Genomic DNA, 7,028 nt, shown 5'->3' with positions numbered 1-7,028 from the left:
AAGGGTTAGAATATTTCAGTAGTGTTTGGTTGTGCTTTACCTTGTCACAGTTACATTTTCTTGATTTTTCAAAGTTCATTTTGAATTTCTTTTGTTGAAATGCAAGATTTGGAATATTTCAGTAGTGTTTGGTTGTGGTTTAACTTTTCACAGTTACATTTTATTGATTTTTCAAAGTTCATTTTGATTTTCTTTTGTTGAAATGCAAGAGTTGGAATATTTCAGTAGAGTTCGGTTGTGGTTTAAATTGTAACTGTTACATTTTCTTGATTTTTCAAAGTTCATTTTAAATTTCTTGTGTTGAAATGAAAGAGTTGGAATATTTCAGTAGTGTTTGGTTGTGTTTTACCTTGTCACAGTTACAGTTTCTTGATTTTTCAAAGTTCATTTTGAATTTCTTTCGTTGAAATGCAAGAGTTGGAATATTTCAGCAGTGTTTTGTCGTGGTTTACCTTTTCAGAGTTACATTCTCTTGTTTTTTCAAAGTTCATTTTGAATTTCTTCCGTTGAAATGCAAGAGTTGGAATATTTCAGTTGCGTTTGGTTGTGGTTTAACTAGTCACAGTTACATTTTCATTATTTTTCAAAGTTAATTATGAAATTCTTTCTTTGAAACGCAAGAGTTGGAATATGTCACTAGTATTTGGTTGTGGTTTAAATTGTCACAGTTACATTTTCTTGATTTTTCAAAGTTGATTTTTAATTTATTTCTATGAAATGCAAGAGTTAGAATATTTCTTTAGCGTTTGGTTGTGGTTTATCTTATCAAAGTTACATTTACTTGATTTTTCAATGATCAGTTTGAATTACTTTCATCGAAATGAAATATTTTGAATATTTCATTAGCGACTTTTTGTGTATTAAATTGTAACACATAAATTTTGTTTAGTTTTAAATGAACATTTTTAATTTATTTCGTTGAAATGAAAGAGTTGGAATATTTCAGTGGTGTTTGGTTGTGGTTTACCTTGTCACAGTTAAATTCTCTTGATTGTTCAAAGTTCATTTTGAATTTCTTTCGTTAAAAAGCAAGAGTTGGAATATTTCAGTAGTTTTTTCTGGTGGTTTACCTTGTCAAAGTTACATTTTCTTGATTTTTTCAATTTTCATTTGAATTTCTTTCATTGAAATGCAAGAGTTGGAATATTTCAGTAGTGTCTGGTTATGGCTTACCTTGTCACAGTTACATTCTCTTGATTTTTCAATGTTCATTTTGAATTTCTTTCGTTGATATACAAGAGTTGGAAACACTCATGATAAGTTAACCTAACCTTTTCCGGTGGGTATGGTTAGGTTAGACTAGATTAAGTTAGGTTAGGTTAGACTAGATTAGGTTAGCCTACGTACGCTTCACTTAGGTTAGCTTAGGTTAGGTGAGAGACATGCGAAAAGTTAGGTGTATGATTAGGTTAGGTTAGGTTAGATTAGGTTAGGTTAGGTTAAGTTAGTTTAGGCTAGGTTAGCCTACGTACGCGCGCGTACGTAGGCGAACCTAACCTAGTCTAACCGAACCGAACTTAATCTAGTCTAACCGAATCCGACTCCCCGGAAAAGGTTAGGTTAACTTATCATGAGCGCTCAAGATATGCACCTGTGTTTACATGTGTATCCATGTGTTTACATGTGACAAGGTAAACCATAACCAAACACTAGTGAAATATTCAAACTCTTGCATTTCAAGGAAAGAAATTCAAAATGAACTTTGAAAAATCAAGAAAATGTAACTGTGAAAAGGAACACCACAACCAAACACTACTTAAATAGTCAATCTTTTTCTTTTCAACAATGTAAATTCAAAAGGAACTTTGACAAATCAAAATAATTTAAATCTGACAAGTTAAACGACAACCAAACACTCATGAAATATTCCAACTCTTGCATTTCAACGATAGAAATTCAAAATGAATTTGAAAAATTAAGAAAATGTAACTGTGACAAGGTAAACCATTACCTAACACTATTGATTTATTCCAACTCTTGCATTTCAACGAAAGAAATTCAAAATGAACTTTGAAAAATCACGAAAATATAACTGTGACAAGGTAAAACAGTACTGAAATATTCCGTCTCTTGCATTTCAATGAATGAAATTCAAATGAACTTTAAAAAAATCAAGAAAATGTAACTGTAACAAGGTAAACCATAAGCAAACACTACTGAAATATTCCAACTCTTTCTTTTCAAAGAAAGAAATTCAAAATGAGCTTTGAAAAATCAAGAAAATGTAACTGTGACAGGGTTAACCATAACCAAACACTACTGAAATAGTCCAACTCTTGCATTTCAACGACAGAACTTCGAAATTAACTTTGAAAAATCTGGAAAATGTAAATGTGACAATGTAAACAACAACCATACAACACTGAAATAGTGCAACTCTTGCATTTCAAGGAAATAAATTCAAAATGAACTTAGAAAAATAAAGAAAATGTAACTGTGATAATGCAAACCATAACCAAACACTACTGAAATAATCCAACTCTAGTAATTCAACGAAAGAAATTCAAAATGAACATTGAAAAATCAAGAGAATGTAACTGTGACAAGGTAAACCATAACCAGACACTACTGAAATATTCCAACTCTTGCATTTCCATGAAAGAAATTAAAATGAAACTTTAAAAAATCAAGAAAATGTAACTGTGACAAGGTAAACCACAAGCAAGCATTACTGAAATATTCCAACTCTTGCTTTTAAACGAAAGGAATTCAAAATGAACTTTGAAAAATCAAGAAAATGTAACTGTGACAAGGTAAACCACAAGAAAACACTACTGAAATATTCCAAATCTTGCTTTTCAACGAAAGAAATTCAAAATGAACTTTGAAAAATCAAGAAAATGTAACTTTGAAAAGTCAAACCACAACAAAACACTACTGAAATATTCCAACTCTTGCATAAAATAAACTTTGAAAAATCAAGAAAATGTAACTGTAACAAGGTAAACCACAACCAAACACTACTGAAATATTCCAACTCTTGCATTTCAACTAAAGAAATTCAAAATTAAATTTGAAAAATAAAGAAAATGTAACTGTGACAAGTTAAAACACAACAACACGAGACTTAAATAGTCCAAGTCTTGAATTTCAACGAAAGAAATTCAAAATGAACTTTGAAAAATCAAAAAAAAAGTAACTGTTACAAGGTAAACCACGACCAAACACTACTGAAATGTTCCAACTAGTGCAATACAACTAAAAAAATTCAAAATTAACTTTTAAAAATCAATAAAATTTAAATGTGACAATGTAAATCACAACCAAACACTGCTGAAATATTCAAACTCTTGCATTTCAACGAAAGAAATTAAAAATGAACTTTTAAAAATCATGAAAATGTAACTGTGACAAGTTAAACCATAACCAAACACTAATGAAATATTCCTTCTCTGGAATTTCAATGAAATAAATTAAAATGAACTTTGAAAAATCTAGAAAATGTAACTGTGACAAGGTAAACCATAAGCAAACACTACTGAAATATTTCAACTCTTGCTTTTCAACGAAAGAAATTCAAAATGAGCTTTGAAAAATCAAGAAAATGTAATTGTGACAAGGTAAACCATAACCAAACACTACTTAAATATACCAACTCTTGCATTTCAACGAAAGAAATTCAAAATGAACTTTGAAAAATCAAGAAAATGTAACTTTGACAAGGTAAACCACAACCAAACACTACTGAAATATTCCAACTCTTGCATTTCAACGAAAGAAATTCAAAATGAACTTTGAAAAATCTAGAAAATATAACTGTGACAAGATAAACAAAAACCAAATTCTAATGAAATATTCCAGCTCTTGAATTTCAAAGAAAGAAATTAAAAAAGAACTTTTAAAAATAACGAAAATGTAACTTTGACAAGTTAAACCACAACAAAAAACTACTGAAATATACCAACTCTTTAATTTAAACAATAGAAATACAAAATGAACTTTGAAAAAAATCAATAAAATTTAACTCTGACAAGGTAAAACACAAGCAAACACTACTTAAATAATCCAACTCTTTCTTTTCAACGAAAGAAATTCAAAATTAACTTTTAAAAATCAAGAAAATGTAACTTTGACAAGGTAAACCACAACCAAACACTACTGAAATATTCCAACTCTTGCATTTCAACGAAAGAAATTCAAAATAAACTTTGAAAAATCAAGAGTATGTAACTTTGACAAGGTAAACCAAAACCACACACTACTGAAATATTCCAACTCTTGCATTTCAAAGAAAGAAATTAAAAATGAACTTTGAAAAATCAAGAAAATGTAACTGTGACAAGTTAAACCACAACCAAACGCTATCGAAATATTCCAACTCTTCAATTTCAACGAAAGAAATTCAAAATAAACTTTGAAAAATCAAGAAAATGTAACTGTACCAAGGTAAACCACAACCAAACACTACTGAAATATTCCAACTCTTGCATTTCAACGAAAGAAATTCAAAATGAACTTTGAAAAATCAATAAAATGTAACTGTGACAAGTTAAACCACAACAAAACGCTACTGAAATATTCCAACTCTTGCATTTCAACGAAAGAAATTCAAAATGAACTTTGAAAAATCAAAAAAAAGTAACTGTGATAAGGTAAACCACGACCAAACACTACTTAAATATTCCAACTCTTGCATTTCAACTAAAAAAATACAAAATTAAATTTTAAAAATAAATAAAATGTACCTGGGAAAATGTAAATAAAAACCACACTCTGCTGAAATATTAAAACTCTTGCATTTCAAAGAATGAAATTCAAAATGAACTTTAAAAAATCAAGAAAATGTAACTGTGACAAGGTAAACCATAACCAAACAATACTGAAATATTCCTTCTCTTGCATTTCAATTAAATAAATTCAAATGAACTTTGAAAAATCAAGAAAATGTAACTGTGACAAGGTAAACCATAAGCAAACACTACTGAAATATTTCAACTCTTGCTTTTCAACGAAAGAAATTCAAAATGAGCTTTGAAAAATCAAGAAAATGTAACTGTGACAAGGTAAACCATAACCAAACACTACTGAAATATTCCAACTCTTTCATTTCAACGAAAGAAATTCAAAATGAACTTTGAAAAATCAAGAAAATTTAAATTTTACAAGGTAAACCACAACCAGACAGTACTGAAATATTACAACTCTCGCATTTCAATGAAAGAAATTCAAAATGAACTTTTAAAAATCAAGAAAATATAAATGTGACAAGTTAAACCACAACCAAAATCTACTTAAATATTACAACTATTGAATTTCAACTAAAGAAATTCAAAATGAACTTTGAAAAATCAAGAAAATGTAACTGTGACAAGGTTAACCACAACCAAACACTAATGATATATTCCAACTCTTGAATTTAAACTAAAGAAATTCAAAATGAACTTTGAAAAAAATCAAGAAAATGTAACTCTGACAAGGTAAACCACAAGCAAACACTACTGAAATATTCCAACTCTTGCTTTTCAACGAAAGAAATTCAAAATGAACATTGAAAAATCAAGAAAATGTAACTTTGACAAGGTAAACCACAACCAGACACTACTGAAATATTCCAACTCTTGCATTTCAACGAAAGAAATTCAAAATGAAATTTTAAAAATCAAGAGAATGTAACTGTGACAATGTAAACCACACCCAGACACTACTGAAATATTCCAACTCTTTCATTTCAATGAAAGATATTAAAAATTAAATTTTAAAACTAAAGAACATGTAACTTTTAAAATAAATAAAATAAACACAAGCGACATAATTATAACCAATATTTCATGTAATTGAAATAATTTATAATTGAACTTTGAATAATCAATAAATTGTAAATGTGACAAGGTAAAGCACAACAACACACTACTGACATATTCTAACCCTTGCATTTCAACAAAAGAAATTCAAAATGAACTTTGAAAAATCAAGAAAATGTAACTGTGACAATTTAAACCACAACCACACGCTAATGAAATATTCCAACTCTTTAATTTCATCTAACGAAATTAAAAATGAAATTTTAAAAAACAAGAGAATGTAAAAGTGAAAAGTTCAACCAAAAACAAACACTACTGAAATATTCCAACTCTTGCATTTCAATGAAAGAAATTCAAAATAAACTTTGAAAAATCATGAATATGTAACTGTGACTAGTTAAACCACAACCAAACACTACTGAAATATTCCAACTCTTGCATTTCAAATAAAGAAATTCAAAATTAACTTTGAAAAATCAAGATAAGGTAACTGAGACATGGTAAACCACAATCAAACACTACTGAAATATTCCAACTCTTGCATTTTAACGAAAGAAATTCAAAATGAATTTGAAAAATCAATAAAATGTAACTGTTACATTGTAAACCACAATCAAACAATACTGTAATATTCCAAATCTTGCATTTAAGCGAAAGAAATTCAAAATGAACTTTGAAAAATCAATAAAATGAAAATGTTACATGTTAAACAACAACAAAAAACAAATGACATAAATAAACTATTGAATTTAAGCGATAGAAATTCAAAAAGAACATAGAAAAATCAATAAAATGTAACTGTGACAAGGTAAACCACAATCAAACACTACTGAAATATTCCAACTCTTGCATTTCAACGAAAGAAATTCAAAATGAACTTAGAAAAAATCATGAAAATGTAACTGTGACATGGTAAACGACAAGCAAACACTACTGAAATATCCCAACTCTTGCTTTTCAACTAAATAAATTATAAATTAAATTTTAAAAATAAATAATATGTATCTTTGAAAATTTAAACTACAACCAAACAATACTGAAATATTCCAACTCTTCCATTTCATTGAAACAAATTCAAAATTAACTTTTAAAAATCAAGAAAATGTAACTGTGACAAGGTAAACCACAACCAAACACTACTGAAATATTCCAACTCTTGCATTTCAACGAAAGAAATTAAAAATGTACTTTGAAAAATCAAGAAAATGTAACTGTGACAAGTTAAACCACAACCAAACGCTACTGAAATATTCCAAATCTTGCATTTCAACTAAAGAAATTCAAAAT

The sequence above is a fragment of the Artemia sp. Qi Xiang Cuo genome, chromosome 7 (genome assembly GCF_049724085.1).
Source record: "Artemia sp. Qi Xiang Cuo chromosome 7, ASM4972408v1, whole genome shotgun sequence".
NCBI classification, from domain to species: Eukaryota; Metazoa; Arthropoda; class Branchiopoda; order Anostraca; family Artemiidae; genus Artemia; species Artemia sp. Qi Xiang Cuo.
The sequence above is the reverse complement of the archived record's forward strand: the minus strand, read 5'-3'. Positions refer to the sequence as shown.